This window comes from Apium graveolens, chromosome 1 (assembly GCF_009905375.1).
Source record: "Apium graveolens cultivar Ventura chromosome 1, ASM990537v1, whole genome shotgun sequence".
NCBI classification, from domain to species: Eukaryota; Viridiplantae; Streptophyta; class Magnoliopsida; order Apiales; family Apiaceae; genus Apium; species Apium graveolens.
Window position 1 is genome coordinate 159922470 of NC_133647.1, and position 17048 is coordinate 159939517.

The 17048-nt window shown below is 33.5% G+C and overlaps 1 pseudogene; it reads right to left on the reverse strand.

The window, feature by feature from the left end:
• Window positions 1-1707: 1707 nt before the first annotated feature.
• On the reverse strand, window positions 1708-5912 carry LOC141708788 (protein RBL-like; annotated as a pseudogene).
• Window positions 5913-17048: the final 11136 nt, after the last annotated feature.

The window sequence follows — 17048 nt, forward strand, 5'->3', positions numbered from 1 at the left end:
GTTTTAAATTTCTGAAATACGGTTCAAACCGCACCGCACCGCAATATTTAATATATTATAAATATATATATATACACTTATATTTCTATCGGGTAACATAAAGAACCATTTTATGTTCTTAGTTAAACTGAATTTCACCGGATGGCCATAACATCTTTATTGAATTAGAATTATATGTTAAATTCATTAAAGAATTCAAATGGACCCTACGATCTTCTGACAAATAAAAAAGAGACTATAAAATCTCTTCTTTGTATTTCTTCACTAGGATAACCAAAATCCAAGTATTTATACTGTTGAACTAAGATGTTGCATTCTGATTGATCAAAACTATTTTCAAAAATTTGATTAAATTTAAGTTTTGTATTTATTTAATTTTTTTGAACATGTAAAGTATAAACCGCATGTTGCATTCTGATTGATCAAAACTATTTTCGGAAATTTGATTAAATTTAAGTTTTGTATTTATTTAATTTTTTTGAACATGTAAAATATAAACTGCAGTGAACCGTACCGCACCACACCACACCGCATTTTCGTGGTGTGTTTTATGCGGTTTTCGAGGGTACGCGGTGCGGTTGCGGTTTGAAAATTTGAGCAAACCGCATGTGCGGTTTGGTTTGCGGTTTGAGGAAAAAACCGCACCGCCCGCACCGCGCTCACCCCTACTCACTGAAATTGTTGTTTTGCTCTCCTTTTTTTTTGTAGCTGTTTAGTTTCGTATAATATTATTAGCTAGTTTCGTATGGTATTATCATCTAAATCGATTTTGGGCTAAGTTTTAGTGAACTAAAATAAATAAATCTCAAAATATAAATACGGATGTTGGGTTAGTAAGCGAAAAATGTTCCGAGAAGGAAGATGTACTAAAATATTATATTCGTCATTTTCATTTGTTATGAGAAAGTTCGGCACTCATTTTAACATGGATAAAAATTATAATTCTATAATTTTTTTTTAAAATAAATTCTTTTTCTAAATAAAAAATAGAGTTTTAAATTTTATACAGAAAAACAATTTTTTTTAAAAAAATTATAAAACTACATTTTTAATTTTTCTTAAAAAGCGTGTCTAGATAACATATGGATGGAGCCTCTCCTAGCTTCTTTATTTTTGCGAGGGAGTAATATTCAAATAATGTAAGTTTAAAACTATAATGTAAGGTTGATAACGTTGATATTAAATAATTTAACATCAGGATGAATGGAAAAGATGTTATTGAAAAAAAAATAATAGGGAAATTTTATGTTATATATTTTTATAATAAAAAAAATCATAGTAAACTGCACAGCAAATATAACTGGTGAAAAAGAAAGCTGTATTTTACTCTGTTTTTTTTTGCTAAATCAAGCTGTATTTTACTCTTGAACATTTAGCAAAAACAGATTCTTCACTTGCACCATGTAGAGTACAAGCCTGCAATCATCCATGGACAATGTGCATAAACTAGGTAGGCTCCGAAATATTCAAACACCATCACCTCAAAACCTCGATGGATAAAGTTTAAATCATTTAAGATATTATTAATGACAATGTTGCAGTCATCACAACTCTGATGACATTGCTGCAAACTGAAAAATCCAGTTAACTTAAGCACTCCGCGTCAAGGAAAAAACATATTTGAAGTACGAATTAAAATAGCAAGTCATACTTCTAGCTACACAGTTGCGGAATGATACTCGTTATATGGACACATCACTGTCCTGATCATTTTCTGGATTTTTTTTCTTCCCTGATTTGCGATGCTTCTGCCTTCTTGTTTTTTTCTTTCTGTAATTCCAACGCTTTCGCTGTAGGTTTCCTTTTCCTTCTGAGACTCGTCCCTCCCGAGTTGGAATCGTCGATGGCTGAACGGGAGTTGGAATTGTCGATGGCTGAGCCTTGACCTGATTAGCCAGAAAGGGGAATATGTTTCAGAAAATAATATTACCTCATGAAGTAACAAAAACAAGAACAATAGCATTGTTGCATTCTCTGGTGACACAAAAAATCTTAAAGTTCAGACAATACTTAAGAACCCCAAAATCCTAACTAACTGAAAATGAATAACATGTAAACAAACAAAACATCAAGAACTACCAGTTTAATTTTATCTACTGAGATTCATCGAGGGAAGTTAACTAATCATTGATGTCAACAAGTACTCTAGTCACTGACTGCCCGAAAAAATTTAAAGAAGGGTGTTTTTCTAATAAGCTCTTACTTCAGAATTCTGCAAAAAGTGGCAAAATGATAGTGTGGGTGCATCTTAATATGACAGTCATCTTAAAAGGCCCCCCTTGTTCACTGGTATAACATGTCTTGTGAACGAGATACAATGATTTCTTGTAAGGTTTCATAAATAAAATTATACTATGAATTAACAAGTATAAGTCCAAGTAAAATATAGTCATTTGTAAAGGCAACAAGTTATGGTAACAAATTGCATACGATGAATAGTTATATAACAGGCATCACAATAAATCTTCAGAAAGGTGTATAATTACCGTAAAGAGGATAGGAAGTAAATCTGATCTCTGAAGGAGGAGATTCATGAAGGATGTTCTCTTCATGTACAATACTTTCATCCTGCTTGTCGGGAACATCTGGACAAATTTTCACAGGCAAGTATAATAATTCCTCCTGCGACAAATCCGAATCACTGAAAAAGGTATCCTTGTCCACTGTCATGATGTCAACTTCATCATCTTCATTCACAGGTGACTGTTTCCCCTACAAGAATTCATGTTAGAAAACATAGTACGGACCAATACAGTTTGTCACATGAGTAAAATATACATAATACAAGAATTCTGTACGTTCCTTAAGAATATACCCGTACATTAACAGGAAAGATATCGAATTCATCCTCGCGTTCCACGTACACTTCATTCTCCTCAAGCTCAATGAAATCTGGAAAAAATGCACTCCAGTTTTCTGTGTAATCTTTGGCCCATATATAAATCCTGCCAGTTGCTGAAACAGACAAAATCATAGGACGAGTAGGATGCCATGCCAAATCTAACACCGACTCCTTAGGACCTTGAAGAATTTTCACAAGATTGCCTTCCCTGTCCCATATGTACATCTTGTGCTCATCTCTGTCAGCAGAACCTCCAAGAACCCACTCACTGTCACCACTGAAACAAGATGCTTTCCAGTGCATTCTAGTAACAGAACCTTTGAACTCGCGTAATGGCATCAAACACTTTGAGCCAATAGCTCTTAACAATTCAGTCCCGCTGAGCGCCTTCAGAGTCTCTTTTAAATCATTAAGGGATTTGAGGCCATCTCTTGATGACAAAAGATTCTCATAGATTCTAATTGTCTGGTCAGTGGAGTTTGTAAGAAGAAATTTACCGTTTCTGCTGAAGACAATACCCCTTATCATCGAACCACCAAAAGTGGGTGCAATAGCACACACTTGATTGCTTTTATGATCAATTACAAGTATCTCCCCTTTGCAGTTCCCCACATAAACCAGATCTCCATACTTATTAAAGCATGCTACACTGGCACTATGAGGTAATATCGGACTGTTTGTTCCAGGCAATGAGATTGGAAGTGTAGTTGTGCTTCCAGAATTCAAATCAACGATCATAGGAGGTGTTGACAAAGGGCATACTAGGCACATGGATGGTATGGAAGAACCAGGATTCAGACGAGCTCGAAATGGAATTTTCTGTAGGGTAATTACTTGGCCAACCTTATGTCCTTGGAGAACATCCCAAACTGTCAAGGAATTATCAACAGCAGCTACTAACAAGCGGTGACCAAGTTTTGACCAGCTAACACTTGTTATAGCAGCATCACAGTTGTTGTCTTTAAGTACTTTAGCAACACCTCTCGTCAAGAAATCCCATATGACACAGCTCCCATCAGAACATCCAGCTGTTAAAGAAAACCCCGAAAGTTTACAACCTCGTTGATCAAATATAAATATAACTAAAATATTGACCAAAATCAAACTGCCAATAAAAAACAAGAAAACTGTGATGCAAGGATGCAACTGCAAAGTACTTGGAGAAAGAAGAATTACATACCAGCAAGGAGAGTTCCGCGATGATTAAAAGCAATGCATTTCATAACCCCGTGTTCCAGATACTCCTCTATAACTTCAGGATAACCCTCATGCAGTGGATCTTCACACACACACACACATTAAGCCCAAAACTGATGAATTTATACATATATATATATATGCCACATATGCACTAATCGTACTCATATTGAAACATGAACAAATGAAAAGGTGACATTCACCACCACAAAACTAATGAATACATGTATAAACATTTGAATAAGTGAAATTAACAGCACAAAACTTAAACTTTATATATATACATGCACATTTACATGCATAAACATATGGGAAATTAAGAGAAATATACTTATGATTGGTGCATTCTGATGTGATTGACATGGGGTTTTACAAAATGGCGATTCTTGGGATTTGATTATTAAAATCCTTAAAATTTATAGCTTTATTTTCGTGATCAAATTCAGTAATGTTTGATAAGCTACATTATTTACATATACCCCATTAACACCCCTAGATTTTTATGACATGTAACCTGTGTTGTATATATACATTCTATATGCAAACATATGTATACAACATATATAATTCAACTTCCTTTTGTATTACTCTAAAGATTATATCATAATTTATTGTATTTGTATCCATTTGCTCAGAGTATACTGTCTACACATAATTTATATTTGTCAATTTAATTACAAAATTAAAATCTATTTTATATGTAAAGATGTATTCAATTAAGTTTAAAATATTAGAAATTATTAAAATTAAAAGTGTTAATTATCAATTCAATTTATAAACCTATACAATATATTATATAGTCATAAGTAAAATATCACAGAAGTTAATTTAATTATTATTTAATAATATCTGCTTTTACCCACAAATAGATAAAGATGTAATATTTTAATACAAACTATTATATATAAAGGATTATGAGAAAATGCTTTCTTTAAAACATGTGACGTATGATTAAAATAATCTAAAATTCGGCCTACACTCAAAATGATGACATCCATGAATCAAATGATGAATTAAAATACAAAAAAAAAGCAAGTTCGCTAAATAAATATAAAACATGTGAATATGATAAAAATATTGTAATAAAAATTTATACTAAATAAAATAAATTAATTTAAATTACCCTCTTACAAAAATTTAGTTAACATTTATTCTAAGTCGTTAGCATCATATTTTAAGTCCTAGTTTGTATTAACATGTGTCTTAATACTGAAAAAATAATTATTTTTAATAAAATTGATAATGAAGAAAAAAATACTTGGTAGCATAAAAATGATGAGAATAAAAATGACCAAAATAATTAAGCTCAATGATAGGTAGAGTAAATCCATACTACTATTGGGTGTCCTGTGGTGGTAATAGAGTATTTGATAGACATTTAGGATTATATTTGTCAGATACTTTTCTATTTTGAACGTTCAAACAAAAACAAATCTAAAAATTATTATTATACTTATCTCCTATACTTTTAATAGCTAATATATGCTTATACACAAGTTACTTTTAATAGCTAATACATGCGTATACACAAGTTAACGAGAATGGATATTGATTATCATAATTTAGGATAAACCGCGTCGAAATGACCTTAGTATTGTTTTTCATTTCGTATAAAAAATTTAAAAATACTGTGAGCATTTGATACATGAACTAAATCGAGATTGAAAGGAGCAATGTTTAACGCCGTCATGATACATATCAGATGATTTAATGTCAATCTAATATATCTGTTGTAATTATAGCTAATGTATAAATACGGAAATTAAACATTTACAACTACGCTGATAAGAAATGATATAAATCTACATGTGAAAAGAGTAAAAATTTAGAAAAATGATTGTATACCTTTTTTGGGTAAAGAACTTTGAGCCATTGTTGAATTGCAAATAAAACTGAACAGAAACGATGAATGAATTTTTGGTCGATAACTTTTGAACAGAGACGGCTACTAAAATTTGCGGAGAGTAGGTAAATATAACGGTTTTATGAATAAAATTTGGCATGAGCCCTAAGTAGGCCCATTTCTTGTAAGAAATGGGCTAAAATGACCGGTCTATTTAACACCGGGGTTTACAACACATCTGATTGTTCATATTAAGGTGGGGTAATGTAAGTAGACATTATATTTAAAACAATATAATATATATATATATATGTATGCTACATGAATTATGATAGCAATTCATTTAACTCCATCGATTTAGAGTACAGTATACAAAAGAGTGATAAAATATTATCCTCATGGAATCACATTACTCTTCTACATTATATATAAAGAATGGTGGTTACATTTCATCTCATGATAAATAAATGTGATCCTAGGGAAATTACATCTCTCTCATTTACAAATTTCACGACATCAACATATATATTGAAATAAATATAGACATAATAAACAAATAAAAAATAAACATAATTCTTAATAATTCAAATGTCTTTAATTAAAACATAGTAGTGTTTTTTATACGGTACAACTACTAACACTTAGGTCCGGCATCACATCTTTATTCAAGATATTTATGAAGAAGTACACCTCACTTGCATTGTGACACCCTTCTACTATACTATATTTAAAATTTTTTGAACAACAATTGCATTTTAAATGAGTCACAGCTCGGTAATCATAAACAATTATAAATCAACTCCATTAACGATTCACAATATAATTCATAACTCACTTTTGTATACAACAAATATGAATGTGCCTCTATGTAATATTTACTTTTATTATGACTAGTTAATTTTGTATTGCATTAGTTTATTCATGTCTGTCTATTGGTCCTAAAGGCCTCTATATATAATCCGAAAATATTTTGTATAATTGTAAATATGAAAGTAAAACTATCATCACAACACCTTTTATTTAATCTTGATGCAAATACGTTATATATTACCCTCATGTAACTTGTACATAGCACCTTCTCCCTTAATATTCATAAAATTAGTTTACTTTAATCTTTCGAAGACATGTATCATTTTTTAATAGTAATTGCATTACCAATTATTATATTTAATTTCTTTTTCGTTTATTCCACTTTTTATTATTCATTTTTCCTAGTAAATGACAATTATTTCAAATAAATAACAACATGATGGTCATTTGCTATTATTAATCTTTTTAATATTCTTATTATTATAACTCAAGTATTAAAACCAGTTTATTATTTTTCCATGTGTTTAGTTGTCTATTTTTCTTAATTTCATTTTCTTTTATTCCATTTTTTTGTTTGGGACCGATATTTGATGTTAGATATATTTGTGATGTTATGTCTAATCTGATTTGTTTAGTTTCAGAACTTAGTATTAAAACTGAACTGAAAATCAAAACTTATTGAAGACAGGAAGTTATCAGAACTTAAGGCGTCAGAACTTATATCAGGATTTAAGTGCGGGTACACTTCAGATAAGGAAAACAGATGATTTACAAGAGAGGATCTGGATTAAATAAGTAAAGATATGCATGAAGAATTGGACAGCTATAGGACTGCAGTAGATAATCTCTAATTGATGTATTCTAGGAAACAAAATCATTATCATATCAATTAGTAGTTATCTTGTAACTGTGTAGTATATAAATACAGATTAGGGTTTACACTATAAGTTTTATCATTCACGAGAATATTATTTATTATAACCCTAGTAGCTCTTAGTGATATCATACATCACTGAGAGAGTAGATTAAACCTACTGTAACAGAGTTTGATATATTGAATAAACTTGTTTTCTGTTACATACTTGTATTTATAATCGAATTGATTGTAGATACTATCTTCAACCCCCTTCTATAGTATCATTGAGGCCTAACAAGTGGTATCAGAGCCAATTTGTTAAGCTTACAAACAGTTAAGATCCAAACAAACAATCAATCATGTCTGATCAAGCAAAAATACCAGACCCTCAAGAACCTGCAAAGGTTCAACCCATTCAAAACACCAGTAGATATGAAACCATCAGGGTTCCAATGCTCAGGGTGTTTGAGTACCCTGTATGGAGTGTGAAGATGGCCATGTTTCTGGAAGCTACAGATCCAGAATATTTAGACAGAATTTATGATGGTCCACACAAGCCCACAAAACTTTCTGTTGCAGTTGGGAATGAGCCACAAAAGATAATTCCCAAAGAAAAGAGAGAACTCACCACTGAAGACATCTCTTCACTAGGCAAGGATGCAAAAGTAAGACACTTGCTTCATAGTGCACTTGACAATGTCATGTCAAACAGGGTGATTGGATGCAAGACTGTAAAAGAAATCTGGGATGCATTGGAAGTGAGATGTCAAGGAACCAATGTCATCAAAAAGAACAGGAAAACAATACTCACACAAGAGTATAAGCACTTTGACTTAAAATCTGATGAGTCACTAACTGATACATATGACAGATTCACAAAGCTGTTGAATGATCTGTCACTAATGGATAAGAAATATGATCCAGAAGATTCAAATTTGAAATTCCTACTAGCTCTTCCTGAAAAGTGGGATTTGAAAGCTACTACAATAAGAGACAACTATGAACTTGCTGATATGTCTCTTGATGAAATCTATGGGATGCTCAAGACTCATGAACTTGAGATGGAGCAAAGAAAGAAGAGGCATGGAGGAAAGTCTAAGACAGTTGCTTTAAAGACTGAAGAAAAGCCAATTGTCTCTCGGAAGGCAAAAGGAAAGGCTCTCATCATATAGTCTGATTTAGAGTCATCAGATTCTGATGATGATGATTCAGAACCTGGAAATTTATCTGAAGTAGATGTTGATGCAGAGATGATGCAACTGTGTGCTCTTATGGTGAAAGGTATCACAAAGATAGCCTACAAGAAATTCAGAAAGGGTAAGAAGTTTTCCAGGATAGGTGGAATTTCTGACAAGAAAGGGTTCAGAAAGACTGAAGGTAAAGGAGGAAAGTCTGACAGAGGAGACAACTCAAATGTCAAATACTATAATTATGGTGAAAGAGGCCACATCTCTCCTGATTGCAAGAAAGGAAAAGGTGATAAAGGCCAGACACTTATCACAAAGAAGAAAAACTGGGCAGACACTTCAGAATCTGGAGAAGAGGTGAACTATGCCTTAATGGCAAATGCTGATAGCAGTTCTGATAGTGCTAAACTAGAGGTACCTCTATCAACTCTTGCTTTTGATACAGAAGATATTACCGAGTTGAGATTATTTCTGAAAAACATTTATATTAGCTATAGAGATCAGACTTTAGAGAATGAAAGATTAAAATATGAAAATTTAAAGTACAAAAACAGAAATAGCTATCTAGAAGAAGAGTTAGTCAAGATGAACACTATTCAGACAGAGAGAGATAATGTTGTATATGTTAAGAATAAATTGCTTAAACAAAATGATTATCTAAAAACTGAATTAGAAAAAGAAAGAGAAATCATCAGGACTTGGACTAACTCAGGCAAAACAACTCAGAATATTCTAAGTAGTGGAAACTGGAAAGAGGGGTTAAGTTATAAAGATGGTAAAAGTGAGAAAGTGACTTTTCCAATTAAGCCAATTGCTATCAAACAGACTAAAAATCCAAAGGTAAATCCTGTTAAATTTGTTGCAAAAACTATTGTGTCTGATTCTGACGAGATGAAAGACTCTAAAATAGAAGTCAAAGAAAAGTCAACTTCTGACAAATTAAAACAGGATAAACCAACTTTGGTAAACATTGGCTTAATGACAAAGAAGTAGCTTAAGTATAAGCTGAAAGAGATTAAAAATGTGAACAAGGTAAAGAAAGCTAGGAAAAATAGGAATGGAAAGGAAGGTGTGAATAAAAGTAATAATTATATGCCTGTTCCCAATGCTCCTAGAAAGAAATGCTATAATTGTGGAAACTCTAACCATCTTGCTTCTTTTTGCAGGAAAAATAAAGATATAAACTCTTTACCTCCTAGATCAGGAGTTAAGAGTCAGTCTGTTAGGTTTAAACCACAAAATCCTTGTTTTTATTGTGGTAGTTTATGGCATTCTATTTATACTTGTAAGAATATCATAGTTTTTACTATGATTATTATGAAATAAAACCTTCTTTAAAGAAAGTTAGTGTAATTCCTTCTAGTGTAAATTCTGATGCAAAGTCTGATAAAAAGCATGTTAGCATAAATTCTGAAACTAAATCCGCTGCAAATGCTAACAAACTTAACAAGGCCAAAGAATTCAAGCAAGTCCGGGTCCTTAAAACTAATCAATATGGTCTTTGTGATTGTCGGGTAACATGAAAAACATCCTGGTTCTGGATAGTGGATGTTCAAGACATATGACTGGAAATAAAGCCCCGTTATTAGACTTTGTGGAGAAAGCTGGCCCAGGAGTTTCTTATGGAGATGGAAACATGGGAAATACTATGGGATATGGCAATATCAATCTTGGGAATGTCATAATTGAATCAGTAGCTCTTGTCTCAGGACTTAAACACAATCTGCTAAGTGTGAGTCAAATATGTGACAGAGGTTATCATGTGGATTTCTTTGAAGAACACAGTGAAGTTGTAAGTAATTCTACAGGCAAAGTGGTTCTAAAAGGTTACAAACATGGTAACATATATGAATCCAGACTTTCAACAAATTCTAATGGTTCTGCAATCTGTCTATTAAGCAGAGCATCAATTGAAAAAAGCTGAAATTGGCAAAAGAGACTCTCTCATTTAAATTTCAACAACATAAATAAGCTAGTAAAGAAAGATCTTGTGAGAGGACTGCCAAAATCAACATTTGCTCCTGATGGTCTTTGTGACTCATGTCAAAAGGTAAAACAAAGAAAATCTTCATTCAAGAGCAAAACTGAATCCTCAATTCTTGAGCCTTATCACTTACTACATGTTGATCTATTTGGTCCAGTCAATGTCATGTCTATTGAAAAGAAGAAATAGGCTTGGTTATAGTGGATGAGTTCACAAGATACACTTGGGTGTATTTCTTGCACAAAAAGAATGAAACTACATCTACTCTAACTGATCATGTCAGACAGCTGGATAAGTTAGTCAAAGATTCTGTTAAAATAATAAGAAGTGATAATGGCACTCAGTTCAAGAGTTCAATCATGGAAGAGTTCTGCAAAGAGCAAGGAATAAAGAAGGAATTTTCTACATCTGGAATTTCAGAGCAGAATGGAGTTGTAGAAAGAAAGAACATGACTCTTATTGAAGCTGCACGAACTATGCTTGATGAAGCAAAGCTACCAACCTATTTTTGGCTGAAGCTGTGCAGACTACTTGTTTTATACAGAATGCTACACTCATAAACAAGTATGGAAAAACACCATATGAGATGGTGAAGAAAAAGAAGCCAAATCTGAAATACTTGTATGTATTTGGATGCAAGTGTTTTGTTCTTAAGACTCATCCTGAACAGCTGTCAAAATTTGATCTAAAAGCTGATGAAGGAATTTAGAACTAGAACAGGAACAAAAAATGAATGTCTCCATCATTCCTTTCTATCTCAGACTGAACCAAAGAAAGTGGAAGAAGCTCTTCAAGATGCTGATTGGGTGCAAGCAATGCAGGAAAAGTTAAATGAATTTGAAAGAAATAAAGTCTGGACCCTAGTGCCAAGAACAGAGAACAGGTCCATTGTTGGCACAAAATGGGTGTTCAGAAATAAAACTGACAGTGATGGCATAATAACAAGGAATAAAGCAATGCTGGTTGCTAAAGGTTACTCTCAACAGGAGGGTACTGACTATGATGAAACATTTGCTCCAGTTGCTAGATTGGAAGCCATAAGAATCTTTTTGGCTTATGCTGCTCACAAGAAGTTTAAAGTCTTTCAAATGGATGTGAAAAGTGCTTTTCTCAATGGAGAATTGGAAGAAGAGGTATATGTTGAACAACCTCCAGGCTTTGTAGATCCAAAATTTCCAAATCATGTCTACAGGTTTGATAAAGCACTTTATGGCCTTAAGCAAGCTCTTAGAGCATGGTATGAGACTCTGACTCAATTCCTTCTGGAAAGTGGATTTCACAGAGGCACAATTGACAAGACTTTATTCTACCTCAACCATGGAAGGACTTACTTTTGGTACAGATATATGTTGATGATATCATCTTTGACTCTACAAATACAAAACTTTGTGAAAGATTTTCCAAATTAATGCAGTCAAGATATCAAATGAGTATGATGGGAGAGTTGAGTTATTTTCTGGGACTTCAAGTCAAACAAACTGAAGAAGGTACTTTTATCAGTCAATCCAAGTACACCAGAAATCTACTCAAGAAATTTGGAATGCAAGACAGTTCTACTGCATCAACTCCCATGGCCACTGCCACCAAGTTAGATAAAGATACTGGAGCATCATTAGATATTACTAACTACAGAGGAATGATTGGCTATTTACTCTATTTAACTGCAAGTAGACCAGATATCATGTATGCTACATGTCTTTGTGTAAGATTTCAGGCTGATCCAAGAGAACCTCATCTAATAGTTGTGAAAAGAATTTTCAAGTACCTTAAGGGTACAGCTGATCTAGGATTGTGGTATCCTAGGGAATCAGATTTTAAGCTAATAGGTTACTCAGATGCAGATTTTGCAGGATGCAAAATAGACAGGAAAAGCACTAGTGGAAGCTGCCAATTTCTTGGAGGCAGATTGGTTTCTTGGTTTAGCAAGAAACAGAAATCAATTTCCACATCAACTGCAGAAGCAGAATATATTGCTGCAGGAAGCTGTTGTGCACAGATTTTTTGGATGAAGAATTAGTTACTGGACTATGGGTAAGAATTTTCTAAAATACCTATTTACTGTGATAATCAAAGTGCTATTGCTATGACAAGAAATTTAGTTCAACACTCAATGACAAAGCACATCAGCATTAGGTACTATTTCATAAGGGAACATGTGATGGAAGGTACATTGGAATTGCATTTTGTTCCAACAGATCAACAACTAGCAGATATCTTCACAAAAACACTATGCGAAGCTACTTTTACAATACTGGTAAATGAACTTGGAATGGTTTCAGGTGTAAAATGTCTATTCTGCTTCACAAATATAGTTGTTATCACATGGAGAGTATAAATACTATAGTTAAAAGATTTTATTATCTTTTACCTACTTTTACTCTTTTCTAATCTCTCTTATTCTCTCTCACTCTCCAATCAAAGCGACAGATGATGTTGAAGATTCAGAGTTAAGTCCTAAAATTGACATTCACAGGTTGAATATTCCAACTGTTTTGTATCTGGAAGCACCACCAGCAAAAGAGTCAACTCCAACTGTTTCTCCAATACTAAATGCTGAAATTCCTACTACACCAATTCTGGATTTGGAACCTGGAGATCAGAATTTGGAAACGGATGAAGTTGCTCCAGAATCTCCTTCAGTTACACACACTCTTGTGTTATCAGAAGATGAGGAGATTCTAGCAAGTTCTGGAGAGTCAGCTCCAGTAAATAATCCAGTGCCTACAGGAAATGAGCCATTATTCCAGTTTGAGGAAGAAGCTGCTCCAGTTCCATGGGAGGAAACCTTTAAAGGGGTTGAGTGGATGCATAAATGGAATGATACTGATTTTATTCCCAGCCCACATGTTCTGATAAAACATGTTTCAAAAGCTGATGAGTTGCTGAAAAGTTCTGACTTCAAGCATCAACTAAAGGTCACTGCTCTCAATAAAGACTCATGCAAAGGTTGATAAACTTCAGGAAATAGCTGATAAGCTAGACATGATGTACAAACTAGACAAGAAGAGGTTTATCAGACCAATTCAAGAAAAAGTGGATGTGTTAGTCCCTTAACAATATACCAAGAATTATAGAAGGGGGGTTGAATTGAATTCTTGAAACTTTTTCTTGATTAAAAATGTTTAAACTCGAATATGTATATAAGTATGAATTGATTAGCACAATGCGGAATAGTTACTTAAATGAATCAAAACACAAGTAATTAAAAATAAGAGTCTTTAAAAACTTTATGGTGGATTTGAATGATTCCACCAGAGATATATTATATATATCGAGAGAACTCTGTGTGCAAAAAGTTCACAACTGCTTACAAATATTGAACAACTAAGAATGCAGAGAAATGCTAAGAATTCTGCTTACAAATGTTTCTCTGCTTGTTTCTCAGATTGTTCCTTAGTTGCTACTTCTTGGTTTATATATCACCAAGATTACAAAGTAATGAGACAGGATAATAAAACAAAAACTATCTAGTCTATTACAATGCTGCTTCATTACTCTATTCCAGCATCTTTGAATATCTTCATAATAGCATGGAAATGGCAATGATTCTTTGTTCTCGAAAACCCAGTTGAATAGGCTACCACATTCCATTTGCATCCACTCGACGCATGTGACTGTGTTGTCACTGTCAACAGATATTTGAATTCTTTATCCGTCGGGTTCATGATCATCCGTCGAATTCTTTGTTGTTTATCCGTCGGGTAGCAATCAGGCACTTGACTTCATTTCACTTATGCAGAATTACAAGACATCATCTATGTACAATTAATCAACCAATTATGCATATCTAACTAAAGTCAACATGACTTAAGTACTACTACAGATTCTAAATAATGTGTATGCAGAAATATGCTACAGACTTATTGTTATATAAGCTACTCACTCGATGGATAATAAGTCATCATCCGTCGGGACTATATTGAGTCATCCGTCGGGACTATAAACCTTATCCATCGAGTGCTACATAATTTCATTAAGTAAAATCTACCAAGGTGTTTTGTTCATGAAATCATCAAGTACACAACATATACACAACAATCTCCCCCAATTTATGTCTACTGGAATTGTAGCCATAAATTAAGAGACACTTGATGATAACAAAACACCTTAAAAATACAACTTTTAAAAGACAGTAGATAATACTGAAAAGTGCTTCAATTAACAAAATGTACAAAGTTTTGCTCACAGTCATTTTCAAGATGCTCCTTTAGCCTGAGCATATTTATCTAGTTCCTTGAAGGTCTGGATCTCTTTCCAAGCTTTCTGTTATTTTCCTCAATCTGATTTTGGAGCTGCCTGTGGAATTGCAGTTCATCAGATTCTGAGAGATTTAGCTTTCCTTGCATTTCCAAAAGAGTCTCATTGCTAGAGATGCTCAATTGGTATTCTAATCTGAAAAATCTTCTCACTCCTTTGTCATCCATGAACTCCATCAGCCAGTAGGGCCTTAGATGCACTCTTCTCCCTGTGTAAGGGATGATTAGAGTCTTTGGAAGTGCATCTTTAGCTCTAACACTCCTTATCTCTTCAATCTTCTTCAGTACCAATCTTCTTGCAGTAATATTGAACCCAAAGTTCTTCTTAAAGGATGAATAAACTTTAATCAGTACAGCTTGGCTTTCTTGAAGGATCCTGTGAAGTGGCCACTGAATTTCCTTTCCTCCTTTGTACTTGAACACTAACCTTTCAGGTACGTTTCTTTATGCATCAATTCCTCTCACTTCATCTAGTTCATCTAGATAGAGGTTTAGATCAGAAAATTCTTTGATGTCACACAAGTACATGTAATCTCCCTTATTGTCTTTAGATTGAGCTTTGACTAGAGATTTGGATTTGAGAGGTGACAGCTTCACTTTCTTGACTGCTCTTGACTTTGTTCTCTTTGGCTTGTTAAGGATTGACAAGTAGAAGTCAGGAATTGCTATGTTCTCCCATTTTACTGGTTCATCCTTAGGCACAATAGGTTCACTATGGATGTTCCTGTAAGGATCCATCACCTTGATATCTTCAAATACCACAGAGGGTTTTGATGCTTGAGCTGTAGTTGGAGTGGATTCCTTGGGAAACTGATTCTCCAATTCCTTATCAACAATATCCAGTTTCCTTTTAGTTCTTTTAGCCAATTCCTTGATTCTTGGAGATTTCTTCTGTAGTTCAACTTGCTTCTTTGATTCAATATTTTCAGATGGCTGATCAGAAATTTGTTGTGATGAATTTACAGCATGTAGCTTGGCTAAGATATCAATTTGCTCTTTCTTTTGTTTAGCCTTTTTAGCATCTAGAGAAGCCTGCTTCAATCTAGCCTTTTCTTCTCTCTTTGCTTGAGCAAATTGAGGATGTCCATCCACCACACAAATTTCTTTCCCATTCCTGAAAATTTTAGCAATTCTCCTTTTTGAAGCTGAATCGGCTGGATATTTGTAGAAAGAAATTGATATTTATAGAAGCTTCTTTTCATCAGGCTTAGGTGTCTCATACACAGTATCCAAAGGGTTCTTCAATGATGATTTTGAGTAGTTCACCCTTGGTTTCAGAATTATTTCAGCCTTTGGAGATTTGATGCAGGATGACTGTCCCTTTTCCAGATAGTTCATGCTCATCTCATTCACAGAAATCTTCCTGACTTGAGAGTGATGGTGGCTCCTTGACTAGTTCAAACTTCTTTTGTATTTCCTCATCAATCTTCTCCCAGTTGACTAAACTCAACTTTTCCTTATCAGCTGCTCTTATGTTGGCTGCTGCTGCATTGATCAGATCTATACTATCTGTAACTGGTGGCTTTGAGATAGTAATTGAAGGCACAATTACTGTACTGATTTGAATCTGAAGCCTCTCCCCCTGTTAAGTCCCAATGTGTTTGTAGAAGGGGGGTTGAATACAAACAATACCGAATAATCGAATTTAATGCGGAATAAAAAAATTGAAACAAAATTCAAGTTAAATATAAATATTATTAAACTTGAAAGGTGTTACAACAACGGTATCGATTACAAGGGATTAATCTCAAATTAATTATCACAAATCTAGAATAAATTCGACATGAACTTTTTCTATTTTTGCAATAAAAAGATTCAAATGCTAAACGCATTTTGAGATTAAGTTCTAGGGATTTTGATCCGCTAGATAGTTATACAAGAACAAGAGAATGGTTTCTAGTTCTTTGGATTTAACTTTAATAACTAGAAATGTGATCTTGAATTTAGCAGATGAAAAATAAAATTTTTTTTGCGGCTGCTTTTCTTTTGTTCTTGAGTTGTTGTATGATGTTTGAATTCTGCTGCTTTTCTTCTTTTATAATCCATTCAACATACCTACTTGAACTGGCAAGA